This window comes from Siphateles boraxobius, unplaced genomic scaffold (assembly GCF_051911475.1).
Source record: "Siphateles boraxobius isolate OS27281-9 unplaced genomic scaffold, OSU_SipBor_1 77, whole genome shotgun sequence".
Lineage (NCBI taxonomy): Eukaryota > Metazoa > Chordata > Actinopteri > Cypriniformes > Leuciscidae > Siphateles > Siphateles boraxobius.
In genome coordinates, this window is record NW_027509205.1 from 6,235,062 (window position 1) to 6,253,298 (window position 18,237).

The window sequence follows — 18,237 nt, forward strand, 5'->3', positions numbered from 1 at the left end:
TAGTGGACGAATCAGATGTTAAACGAGATAAGAACAGAGTTGTTGTTTTTTTTTCACTCTCACACCACCATTACCTGTATAGCATATGATCACCTACAACACCTTTAAAGCACCCATACACAGCAATATACGTTACTTCCATTAACACCTGCTGCCACACAAGACTAAAACATCTCTTTCATTGAACACAGTTTTTGGGGGTGCACCGTTCCCTGAAGTACTGCAATACCGGGTCGATGCGTGGAGTGGACGGAGCAAGCCCCTCTTCCATCTCCCAGTTCCAAAAATCTATTTAATATATGGTGCCCGGGTAGGGCACGTATCAGATGTTAAACTTATAAGAACAGATTTTTCTTTCGAAAAAAGTTTATTGTCACATTGTTTCATTCCATTCTTTCAATATCCATTTTTTCCTTATAAAATCACATTTTTGCACATATCTTAAAACAACAAAAAGGACATAAGTTACAGTTAAAAATCAGTTATGTTGATGTGTTGTGTAAAAGTCCATGTATGTTGTGTGTTGTTTTAAAGTAAAGGTAAAATGGATTAAAATAAAATAGGAATGCAAATATAAAACAATAAAACAATAAAATATGCCAAATAAAACATCTCTTGTACAGGATCGAGGGTGAGTCCCTATCAAGAATGTCCATTCACTCCAGGTCTCCAGAACAGGCCCCAGACTCCTCGCTTCCAGTGCCCAGCGGAGATCCCCTCTCCTCCGGCCCGCTGGCCCGCTGTTCCCGTAGCCAGAGTGGTGAGGGTGCATCTACGGGCGGCCAGGTACGGTGGCGGCCGGGACCTTCTCCGTGTGACCTCGGCCCCCCCATCCGAATAACGACGTGCGGCCCACCCTGCAGCGTTGATGTTATCCTCTGCTCGCACGCGCGGAGGGGGACCGTCACGCGTTTCCCCACCAGCAGGTTTCTGGTGACCCAGATGGCATCCTTGATGTGGTTGAGGGTGAGCCAGAGCGAGGCAAACGTTGGTGGTGTCAACTCCTTCAAGCCCTGACCCACCCCCAGGATGGCGAGCTTATAGTCCACCTGGGCCCCACCCGCTGGCAGGCACGGGAAAAACAGGGGGCCTGTCTTGGCCCACAGGTCCCGCGCAGCGCCGCACTCCCAGAGCAGATGTTGAACGGTCTCCGGGGAACCACATCCGGACCGTGGGCAGGTGGAGTTTTTGGCCATGCCTCTGGAGTGCATGACCGCCCTGACCGGGAGGATCTCATGAGCCACCATCCACGACAGGTCCTTAAGCCTGTTCTGGAGAGCTGGGTGGGCTGCGTTCCTCCAAACGTCTTTGGCCTCACCTAGTGTGAGGCCTGGAACTGGACTCACCGATTCTCGATCCTGCACAAGAGAGACGAGAGACTTGTGATTAGTTAAAACAGTGGCATCATTTGTTTCTAAAAGATATTTCTTTAAAAATTTCTTAATAAAACTATGCTCTTTTGACAAATTAAAAGACACTGGACTTTTAAGATCAATGGGTAAAATTTTCAAACTTCTTAGGTATGACCCCATCCAGAATCGGGTCATGGCTGCTGTCTTGTGTTCTCTGGATGGGGTCAGTGCATACTGGATATGGAGGGCGGCAAAGCGGCTGCCTAAAAACAGGTGGGGGTCTGGGAGGCCTTTCCCGCCATTCTCTTTTTTCTTTTTAACGACCTCCCTCTTGATTCGTTCCCACTTGGACCCCCACAGGAAATAAAATACCGCCCTCTCCAACTTGGCCAGGAATCGTCTTGGGGGACTAAAAACAGAACAGACAAGTAAAATTAGTGGTAAAATCACTGCTTTAAAAATTAAAATCTTGCCTTCTAACGTCAGTTGTCTTAGTCCCCAAAAGCCCAGTCTTTGTCTGACTTTCCCTAACATGTCAGTCCAGTTTCCTGGTCCTCCACCCTCCCTGTCAAATTTTACTCCTAAAATTTTCAAATCCTTTTCTTTAAAATCCAAATCTAGTCCTCCTGTGTCCACGTCGCCCCACGGCCCGAAGAGCAGGGCCTCGGACTTACTCCTGTTAAGCTTGGCGCCCGAGGCCCGACCGTACCAGTCAGTCAAGTCCATTGCTCTTCGTACTGATAAAAAGTCAGTCGCTAAAAGGGTCACGTCATCCATATATAAAACGCAGGTCGCCGTCAGTCCACCAGTTCCTGGGATATCTAGTCCTTTAATCCATTTATCCCTTCTCAAGATCTGTGCCAGTGGCTCAATACAAGCCACATACAGAAGGGGAGATAAAGGACACCCCTGACGGACACCGCTGTGGATATTTACAGCTTTGGAAAGATGCCCATTTGCAAGAAATTTGCTGCTTAAGCCCTCATACAGCAGTCCCACCCAAGCTATAAACCTCTCTGGAAAGCCCATTTTTTGCAGTACCTGAAGGAGGTACTGGTGCGAGACCCGATCAAAAGCTTTTTCAAAGTCTAAATTTAGGACTACAAGCCTAATGTTTCTGTCTCTCGCATAACAGATGGCGTCTCTGATCAGTACCAGGCTGTCCGTGATCTTCCTGCCGGGCACAGCGCAAGCTTGATCCAGGTGGATTACGTCCTCTAAAACAGTCGACATGCGTGTAGCTAAAATCTTACTAAAAAGTTTACAATCATAATTTAAAAGAGTGATTGGTCGCCAGTTTCTCAAGTCAGTCTTGTCTCCTTTTTTGTACAGTAATGTAACTATCCCTACTCTAAAGCTGTCTGGAAGTCTGTCAAGAGTCTCAAATTCTTTAAAAACTGTAAGTAAGTCATGTGCTAAAATGTCCCAGAAAGTCAGATAAAACTCAAAGGGGAGTCCGTCCATGCCCGGGGATTTCCCCTTCTTAAAACCCTTTAAAGCTTTTTCCAATTCTAAAAGATTAAAATCCTGGGATAAAAGCACATCTGGACTCTTAACTTTTTTATCTAAAAACCCTAAAACTTCCTCTAAGATGCCATTGTGTACCTCTTTAGTGCCGTATAAATTCCTGTAAAAACTTTCAATTTCCCCTAAAATCAGGTCAGTTGTATTTACTTCCCCCCCTCTAAAAGTTTTTAAAATATTGATCGACCCTCCCCGAGCTATTGTCTTTTTAAAAAAATACCTGGTACACTTCTCTCCTTCCTCTAACTCCCTTTCTCTACATCTTAAAATGACACCTTTGCTCTTTGTTTCAGACAGATCTGACATTTCTTTCTTTACTTCTTTTATTTCATTTGTAAAATCCAATCCATTGTTTAAAAGGTTAAAATATCTCTGCAGTCTTTTTTGCAACCCCATCATGCGTCTTTTTTCTTTATTCTTTTTTTCTTTTCCAATTTGTTTAAAAAACCGTCCTGTCCTTTGTTTCACCATCTCCCACCACTGTGCACGTGAGTCGTAAAAGTCCTGGAGGGTCTGCCATTGGCTGAACTGCTCCCTATACTCACTAACCAGTTCCTCGTCCTCTAATAGGGAACAGTTCAGCTTCCACAGCCCTCCCCCTGCAGTCACACCCGTGGGGAGTGAAAGAGTGCAAGACAGCATCATGTGGTCGGAAAAAAAGAGGGGGGTCAATGTAGCATCGGTCGGCGGGAGGTCCCTGGTAAAAATATAGTCAATTCGAGAGGCTCTGGCACCGTCACCACTGAACCAGGTGAAGCCTTCCTCTCTTTGATGCATTGTTTTAAAACAGTCAACTAACTTAAAATCTGTGACTATATTTTGTAATAAAACCGATGTCTTGTCGACCTTAAAATCCTCTCCTACCCTCCTTCTGTCCTTTTTTGATAATACACAATTAAAATCCCCTGCTACCACTAGGGGAGCCTTGCCTAGCATGTGGGGTTGCAAGTCTTCTAAAAGCTCATACCTGTTATTTTTTTCAGTAAAACCATACATATTTAAAATGTTAAGATCCTTACCTAAAAAAGTCAGATTTGCTAAAATTGCCCGCCCGTCCCTCACCACAGTGCTGCCCTTCACCAAAAGGTTGGGATTTTTTATTAAAATAGCAACACCGTCATTTTTGTTAAAATTGGACCCACTCCAAATGGAAAATCCTGGGGTCCAAATCTCCTCCCACTTCCTGTAATTTGTTAAAAAGGGCAAACCACATTCTTGCAATAAAAACACATCTGACTTAAAAGTTTTTAAAAAGGATAACACACTCTGTGCTCGCAAAGTAGACCTCACACTTCTCACATTGATTGTAGAGATAGTGAGGGCCATGAGCAGTATGGTTAAAAATACAAGCATTAATAGAAGGATAAAACCAAAAGACTGCAGAAAGTTACATTAAAATCATGTTATGTCATGTAGCACTTGCTTCTCCTTTTCCCCAGAAAAACTGGGATCAGGAGGGCAAATGCTCGCCGCCTCAGAGTCCACAGAGAGAACCTCTTGTGGCTCCTTCGGTGACGATGTTCTAAGCTTAACGTGCAAAAAGGAGACTTCATTGGGAGATTCTGCGGGCCACATACGGTCTAGATCTAACGAAGAGGAACTATCTAGCCGATGCGATGCCCGCAGCCTTTTCTCCTCTGTTTGAAGCAGAGGAGATCTCGCAGACCTTTTTTGCACCTGAGCATTGGGGAGTGAACCCTCGGATTCACCCCCACTATCCACCACACTAACCTCCGATACGGTGTAGAGTGAGGAAGCCGTTGCATCCTCCTCCTCCTCCTCCATTTTGTTTTCACTTCTCTCTTGTTGGGGAACGGCTTCCTCACTCTGTTCGCTGTTAAAACTTGACTCCGCCCCTGTGGCCGCCCCACTTCCTTCCTCCTGCCCACTCCCTGAGGCTGGCTGGGAAATAGAATTTCCCGCCAAAACCTCAGGGACCGCCTCCTCCTTCCTTTGCTCTTTTGTTTGTTCCACATGTGGGGCGGCCATTTTGTTGCCTTTCAGTTTGTTGGCAAAACTTTTAGGGCAATCTCTGTAGAGATGGGATGACTCCCCACAGAGGTTGCACCGCCTGCCATTGGTACACTCTTCAAAAGTATGACCAATTTCTCTGCATTTCCCACATATCATTTCCTGGCATGCTTCAGCTAAGTGCCCAAACTTTCCACATTTTCTACATAATTTGGGCATACCCTGGTAGTGAATGTAGCCTCTGTTCTCACCCAACACAATCATAGAAGGCAGATGCTTCAGGCCCTGGTAGCCCCCAGCGTCTTCCCATTGTTTAATGGGAATTCGCCAGGAGCATGTCCAAATACCATCCTCATCTAAAACCTTGACTGGCTGGCTTCGAACTGTGCAAAATCTGCCCAGCCAGACACAAATGTCCTCCCCAGTCACTGTCTCATTAAACATTCTAACAATCACAGTTTTAAGTGTGTTGTCAGAGAGCTTTTCAACAGTAAACATGGACAGCTGGGATTTAGCTACTTCAAATCTGTGCCAGAAATCATTCAGGTGGGAAACCGCTCTAAAACTAACATCAAATCCTTTGTTCAGGGGCAGAGTCACGATGCAACTCAGATCATCAGGTTTAAAATTTAGAGTTTTTTGGATCAGCTTCCTGGAGAAGTCAAGACGTGACATCCCCAGGAGCTTCCCCTCAACTTCTTTGAATAAAAAACGCACGCTGTGGTGCCTCCTCATGCCGGCACGGGCAGCCGACATGGTGGAGACACCAACAGCCTAAAACTTTAAAAAACAATAAATAAATAAATAAATAGATAAAAAGGTCTTACCTTAAAACAGAACCGGAATAAAAGCAGCTGGATCAATGTACCTCTCAAAAGTTTGGGGCTCAAGTCACTGAAGGACCCAAGCCGGAAAAACCTCCAAGAGGCGATCGCTGTCTCTACCCTAGGACCAGACACTTGATCTTAGCCAAAAGGCCGAGAAGCGATGACACAATGACGCAGAGGCGGGGGAGCCGTCAAAGGCCACGCCCACCTGGGCCGTGGCGAGAGGGTCTAAAGGTCGCCAACAAACAAGCTCAGCTCACAGCAATACAAGCTCAGCTTGACTGTTGACACCGAAAATGGATCACAGCAGAGCGCACAACACGACACTTTGGAGTGCAACCTGGGATTTTGGACCAACAAACATTCTGCCCTAAAAGTGAGCGGGCAGACCAAAGCGTACGTCGTAGAGACTTGAAACTCTTGAGGGATGGTAGTACCCGCCCGGTCTACAACATCACCAAGGCTCGGCCCAATCGGCCCCAAGGTGGCGCTGCAGCGATCAGAAGTACGAAATGCCTCGTAACTCCTGAACCGTCCGTCGCAGACCCAAGTGTCTTACATCACCGGAATCCTTGGCTCGGGCCGAACAAGACGCAGGCCTCGGATTCGATGGTTGCTCTGGCGAGATTTTCGGGTATTTGGGATTTTGTGAAAAAGCTACTTTTGCACACTAGTCCTAGGTCTTTCGCCCGATCTGACCCAAACCGGTGCAGAAAGATTCCCTGGAGTCTGATTGCCGACAGCGATGGGGAAAAAAGTCGGAATTTCGATTCACGTTGGCGACGGGACGCCAAAACGTTGGGAGTGGGCGAGGCGGGCTTTACTTAAATGGCCATAACTCTCCAACGGAATGAGACAATTACACCCAAGTCGGTACACCTGTGCACGGGCTCAGCCTGTGCTCAGGTGAAAAGGGATGTGGCGACTGGCCACTTGGTGGCGCTGTAAACAGTAAAAACAACAACATGAATACGGCCATAGGCGACTGTATGTCAGGTGATTTTTCACACATGCACAAGGTATTCATACCACATGATAGAACTCCTCATTCGGAACAACTTTGCTTCTAGGACCACTGCTGCCAATAAAAGCGCTGGTTGAATAATGGAGATTATTTGAAGAATGATGAAAAAAAAAACTAAAAAACAGCCCTACTTTTGCAGACTGGTCCTAGGTTGAGAGTTTTACATCTCTCGATCAACCACTGCAGTTCAATTCTCTGGACTTCCTAGGTCGTTAACTACCAGAAGAAGAGGAACTCGAACAATCTGCTCTTTTAACCAGTGTGTCCAGGGGAGAGCGCGAACGCAGTCCCCCACTACCATAAATTATGCAGTCGAGATTCCCACATTTGGGGAATTCGCAGGGGTCAGCACAACCGGAGTGCAATGGCCGAGCCTCGCCCTGGGTGAACCACCTTCCTGATCATGGTGTCTCCCCTGCCAGGTAAGTATGAATTCCCAGGCCTCCCGTCAGAGGCGCCGTGTCCCTCTCCGCAATCCTCACCAACGGTCGGACAATCAAACACACACCTGATTCAAGTCATCAGCTCATTCGTAAAAACTCCAAGAGATAAGAGAGAGACATCAAAAACCTGCAGAGTCGGGCTCTTTTGCTGTTGTTGTTGTGGATGATGTTGTTTTCATGCTCCGGATCCATGAGCCAAAAATCAATTTCATACGCGGTCACCGGATAGTGGACGAATCAGATGTTAAACGAGATAAGAACAGAGTTGTTTTTTTTTTTTCACTCTCACACCACCATTACCTGTATAGCATATGATCACCTACAACACCTTTAAAGCACCCATACACAGCAATATACATTACTTCCATTATCACCTGCTGCCACACAAGACTAAAACATCTCTTTCATTGAACACAGTTTTTGGGGGTGCACCGTTCCCAGAAGTACTGCAATACCGGGTCGATGCGTGGAGTGGACGGAGCAAGCCCCTCTTCCATCTCCCAGTTCCAAAAATCAATTTAATATATGGTGCCCGGGTAGGGCACGTATCAGATATTAAACTGATAAGAACAGATTTTTCTTTCGAAAAAAGTTTATTGTCACATTGTTTCATTCCATTCTTTCAATATCCATTTTTTCCTTATAAAATCACATTTTTGCACATATCTTAAAACAACAAAAAGGACATAAGTTACAGTTAAAAATCAGTTATGTTGATGTGTTGTGTAAAAGTCCATGTATGTTGTGTGTTGTTTTAAAGTAAAGGTAAAATGGATTAAAATAAAATAGGAATGCAAATATAAAACAATAAAACAATAAAATATGCCAAATAAAACATCTCTTGTACAGGATCGAGGGTGAGTCCCTATCAAGAATGTCCATTCACTCCAGGTCTCCAGAACAGGCCCCAGACTCCTCGCTTCCAGTGCCCAGCGGAGATCCCCTCTCCTCCGGCCCGCTGGCCCGCTGTTCCCGTAGCCAGAGTGGTGAGGGTGCATCTACGGGCGGCCAGGTACGGTGGCGGCCGGGACCTTCTCCGTGTGACCTCGGCCCCCCCATCCGAATAACGACGTGCGGCCCACCCTGCAGCGTTGATGTTATCCTCTGCTCGCACGCGTGGAGGGGGACCGTCACGCGTTTCCCCACCAGCAGGTTTCTGGTGACCCAGATGGCATCCTTGATGTGGTTGAGGGTGAGCCAGAGCGAGGCAAACGTTGGTGGTGTCAACTCCTTCAAGCCCTGACCCACCCCCAGGATGGCGAGCTTATAGTCCACCTGGGCCCCACCCGCTGGCAGGCACGGGAAAAACAGGGGGCCTGTCTTGGCCCACAGGTCCCGCGCAGCGCCGCACTCCCAGAGCAGATGTTGAACGGTCTCCGGGGAACCACATCCGGACCGTGGGCAGGTGGAGTTTTTGGCCATGCCTCTGGAGTGCATGACCGCCCTGACCGGGAGGATCTCATGAGCCACCATCCACGACAGGTCCTTAAGCCTGTTCTGGAGAGCTGGGTGGGCTGCGTTCCTCCAAACGTCTTTTGCCTCACCTAGTGTGAGGCCTGGAACTGGACTCACCGATTCTCGATCCTGCACAAGAGAGACGAGAGACTTGTGATTAGTTAAAACAGTGGCATCATTTGTTTCTAAAAGATATTTCTTTAAAAATTTCTTAATAAAACTATGCTCTTTTGACAAATTAAAAGACACTGGACTTTTAAGATCAATGGGTAAAATTTTCAAACTTCTTAGGTATGACCCCATCCAGAATCGGGTCATGGCTGCTGTCTTGTGTTCTCTAGATGGGGTCAGTGCATACTGGATATGGAGGGCGGCAAAGCGGCTGCCTAAAAACAGGTGGGGGTCTGGGAGGCCTTTCCCGCCATTCTCTTTTTTCTTTTTAACCACCTCCCTCTTGATTCGTTCCCACTTGGACCCCCACAGGAAATAAAATACCGCCCTCTCCAACTTGGCCAGGAATCGTCTTGGGGGACTAAAAACAGAACAGACAAGTAAAATTAGTGGTAAAATCACTGCTTTAAAAATTAAAATCTTGCCTTCTAACGTCAGTTGTCTTAGTCCCCAAAAGCCCAGTCTTTGTCTGACTTTCCCTAACATGTCAGTCCAGTTTCCTGGTCCTCCACCCTCCCTGTCAAATTTTACTCCTAAAATTTTCAAATCCTTTTCTTTAAAATCCAAATCTAGTCCTCCTGTGTCCACGTCGCCCCACGGCCCGAAGAGCAGGGCCTCGGACTTACTCCTGTTAAGCTTGGCGCCCGAGGCCCGACCGTACCAGTCAGTCAAGTCCATTGCTCTTCGTACTGATAAAAAGTCAGTCGCTAAAAGGGTCACGTCATCCATATATAAAACGCAGGTCGCCGTCAGTCCACCAGTTCCTGGGATATCTAGTCCTTTAATCCATTTATCCCTTCTCAAGATCTGTGCCAGTGGCTCAATACAAGCCACATACAGAAGGGGAGATAAAGGACACCCCTGACGGACACCGCTGTGGATATTTACAGCTTTGGAAAGATGCCCATTTGCAAGAAATTTGCTGCTTAAGCCCTCATACAGCAGTCCCACCCAAGCTATAAACCTCTCTGGAAACCCCATTTTTTGCAGTACCTGAAGGAGGTACTGGTGCGAGACCCGATCAAAAGCTTTTTCAAAGTCTAAATTTAGGACTACAAGCCTAATGTTTCTGTCTCTCGCATAACAGATGGCGTCTCTGATCAGTACCAGGCTGTCCGTGATCTTCCTGCCGGGCACAGCGCAAGCTTGATCCAGGTGGATTACGTCCTCTAAAACAGTCGACATGCGTGTAGCTAAAATCTTACTAAAAAGTTTACAATCATAATTTAAAAGAGTGATTGGTCGCCAGTTTCTCAAGTCAGTCTTGTCTCCTTTTTTGTACAGTAATGTAACTATCCCTACTCTAAAGCTGTCTGGAAGTCTGTCAAGAGTCTCAAATTCTTTAAAAACTGTAAGTAAGGCATGTGCTAAAATGTCCCAGAAAGTCAGATAAAACTCAAAGGGGAGTCCGTCCATGCCCGGGGACTTCCCCTTCTTAAAACCCTTTAAAGCTTTTTCCAATTCTAAAAGATTAAAATCCTGGGATAAAAGCACATCTGGACTCTTAACTTTTTTATCTAAAAACCCTAAAACTTCCTCTAAGATGCCATTGTGTACCTCTTTAGTGCCGTATAAATTACTGTAAAAACTTTCAATTTCCCCTAAAATCAGGTCAGTTGTATTTACTTCCCCCCCTCTAAAAGTTTTTAAAATATTGATCGACCCTCCCCGAGCTATTGTCTTTTTAAAAAAATACCTGGTACACTTCTCTCCTTCCTCTAACTCCCTTTCTCTACATCTTAAAATGACACCTTTGCTCTTTGTTTCAGACAGATCTGACATTTCTTTCTTTACTTCTTTTATTTCATTTGTAAAATCCAATCCATTGTTTAAAAGGTTAAAATATCTCTGCAGTCTTTTTTGCAACCCCATCATGCGTCTTTTTTCTTTATTCTTTTTTTCCTTTCCAATTTGTTTAAAAAACCGTCCTGTCCTTTGTTTCACCATCTCCCACCACTGTGCACGTGAGTCGTAAAAGTCCTGGAGGGTCTGCCATTGGCTGAACTGCTCCCTATACTCACTAACCAGTTCCTCGTCCTCTAATAGGGAACAGTTCAGCTTCCACAGCCCTCCCCCTGCAGTCACACCCGTGGGGAGTGAAAGAGTGCAAGACAGCATCATATGGTCGGAAAAAAAGAGGGGGGTCAATGTAGCATCGGTCGGCGGGAGGTCCCTGGTAAAAATATAGTCAATTCGAGAGGCTCTGGCACCGTCACCACTGAACCAGGTGAAGCCTTCCTCTCTTTGATGCATTGTTTTAAAACAGTCAACTAACTTAAAATCTTTGACTATATTTTGTAATAAAACCGATGTCTTGTCGACCTTAAAATCCTCTCCTACCCTCCTTCTGTCCTTTTTTGATAATACACAATTAAAATCCCCTGCTACCACTAGGGGAGCCCTGCCTAGCATGTGGGGTTGCAAGTCTTCTAAAAGCTCATACCTGTTATTTTTTTCAGTAAAACCATACATATTTAAAATGTTAAGATCCTTACCTAAAAAAGTCAGATTTGCTAAAATTGCCCGCCCGTCCCTCACCACAGTGCTGCCCTTCACCAAAAGGTTGGGATTTTTTATTAAAATAGCAACACCGTCATTTTTGTTAAAATTGGACCCACTCCAAATGGAAAATCCTGGGGTCCAAATCTCCTCCCACTTCCTGTAATTTGTTAAAAAGGGCAAACCACATTCTTGCAATAAAAACACATCTGACTTAAAAGTTTTTAAAAAGGATAACACACTCTGTGCTCGCAAAGTACACCTCACACTTCTCACATTGATTGTAGAGATAGTGAGGGCCATGAGCAGTATGGTTAAAAATACAAGCATTAATAGAAGGATAAAACCAAAAGACTGCAGAAAGTTACATTAAAATCATGTTATGTCATGGTGCACTTGCTTCTCCTTTTCCCCAGAAAAACTGGGATCAGGAGGGCAAATGCTCGCCGCCTCAGAGTCCACAGAGAGAACCTCTTGTGGCTCCTTCGGTGACGATGTTCTAAGCTTAACGTGCAAAAAGGAGACTTCATTGGGAGATTCTGCGGGCCACATACGGTCTAGATCTAACGAAGAGGAACTATCTAGCCGATGCGATGCCCGCAGCCTTTTCTCCTCTGTTTGAAGCAGAGGAGATCTCGCAGACCTTTTTTGCACCTGAGCATTGGGGAGTGAACCCTCGGATTCACCCCCACTATCCACCACACTAACCTCCGATACGGTGTAGAGTGAGGAAGCCGTTGCATCCTCCTCCTCCTCCTCCATTTTGTTTTCACTTCTCTCTTGTTGGGGAACGGCTTCCTCACTCTGTTCGCTGTTAAAACTTGACTCCGCCCCTGTGGCCGCCCCACTTCCTTCCTCCTGCCCACTCCCTGAGGCTGGCTGGGAAATAGAATTTCCCGCCAAAACCTCAGGGACCGCCTCCTCCTTCCTTTGCTCTTTTGTTTGTTCCACATGTGGGGCGGCCATTTTGTTGCCTTTCAGTTTGTTGGCAAAACTTTTAGGGCAATCTCTGTAGAGATGGGATGACTCCCCACAGAGGTTGCACCGCCTGCCATTGGTACACTCTTCAAAAGTATGACCAATTTCTCTGCATTTCCCACATATCATTTCCTGGCATGCTTCAGCTAAGTGCCCAAACTTTCCACATTTTCTACATAATTTGGGCATACCCTGGTAGTGAATGTAGCCTCTGTTCTCACCCAACACAATCATAGAAGGCAGATGCTTCAGGCCCTGGTAGCCCCCAGCGTCTTCCCATTGTTTAATGGGAATTCGCCAGGAGCATGTCCAAATACCATCCTCATCTAAAACCTTGACTGGCTGGCTTCGAACTGTGCAAAATCTGCCCAGCCAGACACAAATGTCCTCCCCAGTCACTGTCTCATTAAACATTCTAACAATCACAGTTTTAAGTGTGTTGTCAGAGAGCTTTTCAACAGTAAACATGGACAGCTGGGATTTAGCTACTTCAAATCTGTGCCAGAAATCATTCAGGTGGGAAACCGCTCTAAAACTAACATCAAATCCTTTGTTCAGGGGCAGAGTCACGATGCAATTCAGATCATCAGGTTTAAAATTTAGAGTTTTTTGGATCAGCTTCCTGGAGAAGTCAAGACGTGACATCCCCAGGAGCTTCCCCTCAACTTCTTTGAATAAAAAACGCACGCTGTGGTGCCTCCTCATGCCGGCACGGGCAGCCGACATGGTGGAGACACCAACAGCCTAAAACTTTAAAAAACAATAAATAAATAAATAATAAATAAATAGATAAAAAGGTCTTACCTTAAAACAGAACCGGAATAAAAGCAGCTGGATCAATGTACCTCTCAAAAGTTTGGGGCTCAAGTCACTGAAGGACCCAAGCCGGAAAAACCTCCAAGAGGCGATCGCTGTCTCTACCCTAGGACCAGACACTTGATCTTAGCCAAAAGGCCGAGAAGCGATGACACAATGACGCAGAGGCGGGGGAGCCGTCAAAGGCCACGCCCACCTGGGCCGTGGCGAGAGGGTCTAAAGGTCGCCAGCAAACAAGCTCAGCTCACAGCAATACAAGCTCAGCTTGACTGTTGACACCGAAAATGGATCACAGCAGAGCGCACAACACGACACTTTGGAGTGCAACCTGGGATTTTGGACCAACAAACATTCTGCCCTAAAAGTGAGCGGGCAGACCAAAGCGTACGTCGTAGAGACTTGAAACTCTTGAGGGATGGTAGTACCCGCCCGGTCTACAACATCACCAAGGCTCGGCCCAATCGGCCCCAAGGTGGCGCTGCAGCGATCAGAAGTACGAAATGCCTCGTAACTCCTGAACCGTCCGTCGCAGACCCAAGTGTCTTACATCACCGGAATCCTTGGCTCGGGCCGAACAAGACGCAGGCCTCGGATTCGATGGTTGCGCTGGCGAGATTTTCGGGTATTTGGGATTTTGTGAAAAAGCTACTTTTGCACACTAGTCCTAGGTCTTTCGCCCGATCTGACCCAAACCGGTGCAGAAAGATTCCCTGGAGTCTGATTGCCGACAGCGATGGGGAAAAAAGTCGGAATTTCGATTCACGTTGGCGACGGGACGCCAAAACGTTGGGAGTGGGCGAGGCGGGCTTTACTTAAATGGCCATAACTCTCCAACGGAATGAGACAATTACACCCAAGTCGGTACACCTGTGCACGGGCTCAGCCTGTGCTCTGGTGAAAAGGGATGTGGCGACTGGCCACTTGGTGGCGCTGTAAACAGTAAAAACAACAACATGAATACGGCCATAGGCGACTGTATGTCAGGTGATTTTTCACACATGCACAAGGTATTCATACCACATGATAGAACTCCTCATTCGGAACAACTTTGCTTCTAGGACCACTGCTGCCAATAAAAGCGCTGGTTGAATAATGGAGATTATTTGAAGAATGATGAAAAAAAAAACTAAAAAACAGCCCTACTTTTGCAGACTGGTCCTAGGTTGAGAGTTTTACATCTCTCGATCAACCACTGCAGTTCAATTCCCTGGACTTCCTAGGTCGTTAACTACCAGAAGAAGAGGAACTCGAACAATCTGCTCTTTTAACCAGTGTGTCCAGGGGAGAGCGCGAACGCAGTCCCCCACTACCATAAATTATGCAGTCGAGATTCCCACATTTGGGGAATTCGCAGGGGTCAGCACAACCGGAGTGCAATGGCCGAGCCTCGCCCTGGGTGAACCACCTTCCTGATCATGGTGTCTCCCCTGCCAGGTAAGTATGAATTCCCAGGCCTCCCGTCAGAGGCACCGTGTCCCTCTCCGCAATCCTCACCAACGGTCGGACAATCAAACACACACCTGATTCAACTCATCAGCTCATTCGTAAAAACTCCAAGAGATAAGAGAGAGACATCAAAAACCTGCAGAGTCGGGCTCTTTTGCTGTTGTTGTTGTGGATGATGTTGTTTTCATGCTCCGGATCCATGAGCCAAAAATCAATTTCATACGCGGTCACCGGATAGTGGACGAATCAGATGTTAAACGAGATAAGAACAGAGTTGTTGTTTTTTTTTCCCTCTCACACCACCATTACCTGTATAGCATATGATCACCTACAACACCTTTAAAGCACCCATACACAGCAATATACGTTACTTCCATTAACACCTGCTGCCACACAAGACTAAAACATCTCTTTCATTGAACACAGTTTTTGGGGGTGCACCGTTCCCAGAAGTACTGCAATACCGGGTCGATGCGTGGAGTGGACGGAGCAAGCCCCTCTTCCATCTCCCAGTTCCAAAAATCAATTTAATATATGGTGCCCGGGTAGGGCACGTATCAGATATTAAACTGATAAGAACAGATTTTTTTCTTTCGAAAAAAGTTTATTGTCACATTGTTTCATTCCATTCTTTCAATATCCATTTTTTCCTTATAAAATCACATTTTTGCACATATCTTAAAACAACAAAAAGGACATAAGTTACAGTTAAAAATCAGTTATGTTGATGTGTTGTGTAAAAGTCCATGTATGTTGTGTGTTGTTTTAAAGTAAAGGTAAAATGGATTAAAATAAAATAGGAATGCAAATATAAAACAATAAAACAATTAAATATGCCAAATAAAACATCTCTTGTACAGGATCGAGGGTGAGTCCCTATCAAGAATGTCCATTCACTCCAGGTCTCCAGAACAGGCCCCAGACTCCTCGCTTCCAGTGCCCAGCGGAGATCCCCTCTCCTCCGGCCCGCTGGCCCGCTGTTCCCGTAGCCAGAGTGGTGAGGGTGCATCTACGGGCGGCCAGGTACGGTGGCGGCCGGGACCTTCTCCGTGTGACCTCGGCCCCCCCATCCGAATAACGACGTGCGGCCCACCCTGCAGCGTTGATGTTATCCTCTGCTCGCACGCGTGGAGGGGGACCGTCACGCGTTTCCCCACCAGCAGGTTTCTGGTGACCCAGATGGCATCCTTGATGTGGTTGAGGGTGAGCCAGAGCGAGGCAAACGTTGGTGGTGTCAACTCCTTCAAGCACTGACCCACCCCCAGGATGGCGAGCTTATAGTCCACCTGGGCCCCACCCGCTGGCAGGCACGGGAAAAACAGGGGGCCTGTCTTGGCCCACAGGTCCCGCGCAGCGCCGCACTCCCAGAGCAGATGTTGAACGGTCTCCGGGGAACCACATCCGGACCGTGGGCAGGTGGAGTTTTTGGCCATGCCTCTGGAGTGCATGACCGCCCTGACCGGGAGGATCTCATGAGCCACCATCCACGACAGGTCCTTAAGCCTGTTCTGGAGAGCTGGGTGGGCTGCGTTCCTCCAAACGTCTTTGGCCTCACCTAGTGTGAGGCCTGGAACTGGACTCACCGATTCTCGATCCTGCACAAGAGAGACGAGAGACTTGTGATTAGTTAAAACAGTGGCATCATTTGTTTCTAAAAGATATTTCTTTAAAAAATTCTTAATAAAACTATGCTCTTTTGACAAATTAAAAGACACTGGACTTTTAAGATCAATGGGTAAAATTTTCAAACTTCTTAGGTATGACCCCATCCAGAATCGGGTCATGGCTGCTGTCTTGTGTTCTCTGGATGGGGTCAGTGCATACTGGATATGGAGGGCGGCAAAGCGGCTGCCTAAAAACAGGTGGGGGTCTGGGAGGCCTTTCCCGCCATTCTCTTTTTTCTTTTTAACGACCTCCCTCTTGATTCGTTCCCACTTGGACCCCCACAGGAAATAAAATACCGCCCTCTCCAACTTAGCCAGGAATCGTCTTGGGGGACTAAAAACAGAACAGACAAGTAAAATTAGTGGTAAAATCACTGCTTTAAAAATTAAAATCTTGCCTTCTAACGTCAGTTGTCTTAGTCCCCAAAAGCCCAGTCTTTGTCTGACTTTCCCTAACATGTCAGTCCAGTTTCCTGGTCCTCCACCCTCCCTGTCAAATTTTACTCCTAAAATTTTCAAATCCTTTTCTTTAAAATCCAAATCTAGTCCTCCTGTGTCCACGTCGCCCCACGGCCCGAAGAGCAGGGCCTCGGACTTACTCCTGTTAAGCTTGGCGCCCGAGGCCCGACCGTACCAGTCAGTCAAGTCCATTGCTCTTCGTACTGATAAAAAGTCAGTCGCTAAAAGGGTCACGTCATCCATATATAAAACGCAGGTCGCCGTCAGTCCACCAGTTCCTGGGATATCTAGTCCTTTAATCCATTTATCCCTTCTCAAGATCTGTGCCAGTGGCTCAATACAAGCCACATACAGAAGGGGAGATAAAGGACACCCCTGACGGACACCGCTGTGGATATTTACAGCTTTGGAAAGATGCCCATTTGCAAGAAATTTGCTGCTTAAGCCCTCATACAGCAGTCCCACCCAAGCTATAAACCTCTCTGGAAAGCCCATTTTTTGCAGTACCTGAAGGAGGTACTGGTGCGAGACCCGATCAAAAGCTTTTTCAAAGTCTAAATTTAGGACTACAAGCCTAATGTTTCTGTCTCTCGCATAACAGATGGCGTCTCTGATCAGTACCAGGCTGTCCGTGATCTTCCTGCCGGGCACAGCGCAAGCTTGATCCAGGTGGATTACGTCCTCTAAAACAGTCGACATGCGTGTAGCTAAAATCTTACTAAAAAGTTTACAATCATAATTTAAAAGAGTGATTGGTCGCCAGTTTCTCAAGTCAGTCTTGTCTCCTTTTTTGTACAGTAATGTAACTATCCCTACTCTAAAGCTGTCTGGAAGTCTGTCAAGAGTCTCAAATTCTTTAAAAACTGTAAGTAAGTCATGTGCTAAAATGTCCCAGAAAGTCAGATAAAACTCAAAGGGGAGTCCGTCCATGCCCGGGGACTTCCCCTTCTTAAAACCCTTTAAAGCTTTTTCCAATTCTAAAAGATTAAAATCCTGGGATAAAAGCACATCTGGACTCTTAACTTTTTTATCTAAAAACCCTAAAACTTCCTCTAAGATGCCATTGTGTACCTCTTTAGTGCCGTATAAATTACTGTAAAAACTTTCAATTTCCCCTAAAATCAGGTCAGTTGTATTTACTTCCCCCCCTCTAAAAGTTTTTAAAATATTGATCGACCCTCCCCGAGCTATTGTCTTTTTAAAAAAATACCTGGTACACTTCTCTCCTTCCTCTAACTCCCTTTCTCTACATCTTAAAATGACACCTTTGCTCTTTGTTTCAGACAGATCTGACATTTCTTTCTTTACTTCTTTTATTTCATTTGTAAAATCCAATCCATTGTTTAAAAGGTTAAAATATCTCTGCAGTCTTTTTTGCAACCCCATCATGCGTCTTTTTTCTTTATTCTTTTTTTCTTTTCCAATTTGTTTAAAAAACCGTCCTGTCCTTTGTTTCACCATCTCCCACCACTGTGCACGTGAGTCGTAAAAGTCCTGGAGGGTCTGCCATTGGCTGAACTGCTCCCTATACTCACTAACCACTTCCTCGTCCTCTAATAGGGAACAGTTCAGCTTCCACAGCCCTCCCCCTGCAGTCACACCCGTGGG

The 18,237-nt window shown here is 46.2% G+C and overlaps 2 non-coding genes and 3 pseudogenes across 2 annotated transcripts; all 5 read right to left on the reverse strand.

Annotated features, from left to right (window-relative positions):
- Nucleotides 1-195: 195 nt before the first annotated feature.
- On the reverse strand, nucleotides 196-371 carry LOC143727492 (U2 spliceosomal RNA; annotated as a pseudogene).
- A 6,593-nt stretch (nucleotides 372-6,964) lies between these two features.
- LOC143726778 (U1 spliceosomal RNA) lies at nucleotides 6,965-7,128 on the reverse strand. The gene has a single exon (XR_013199010.1). It is a non-coding gene; the product is annotated as a U1 spliceosomal RNA (small nuclear RNA).
- A 434-nt stretch (nucleotides 7,129-7,562) lies between these two features.
- LOC143727291 (U2 spliceosomal RNA) lies at nucleotides 7,563-7,738 on the reverse strand (annotated as a pseudogene).
- A 6,600-nt stretch (nucleotides 7,739-14,338) lies between these two features.
- LOC143726779 (U1 spliceosomal RNA) lies at nucleotides 14,339-14,502 on the reverse strand. The gene has a single exon (XR_013199011.1). It is a non-coding gene; the product is annotated as a U1 spliceosomal RNA (small nuclear RNA).
- A 434-nt stretch (nucleotides 14,503-14,936) lies between these two features.
- On the reverse strand, nucleotides 14,937-15,114 carry LOC143727369 (U2 spliceosomal RNA; annotated as a pseudogene).
- Nucleotides 15,115-18,237: the final 3,123 nt, after the last annotated feature.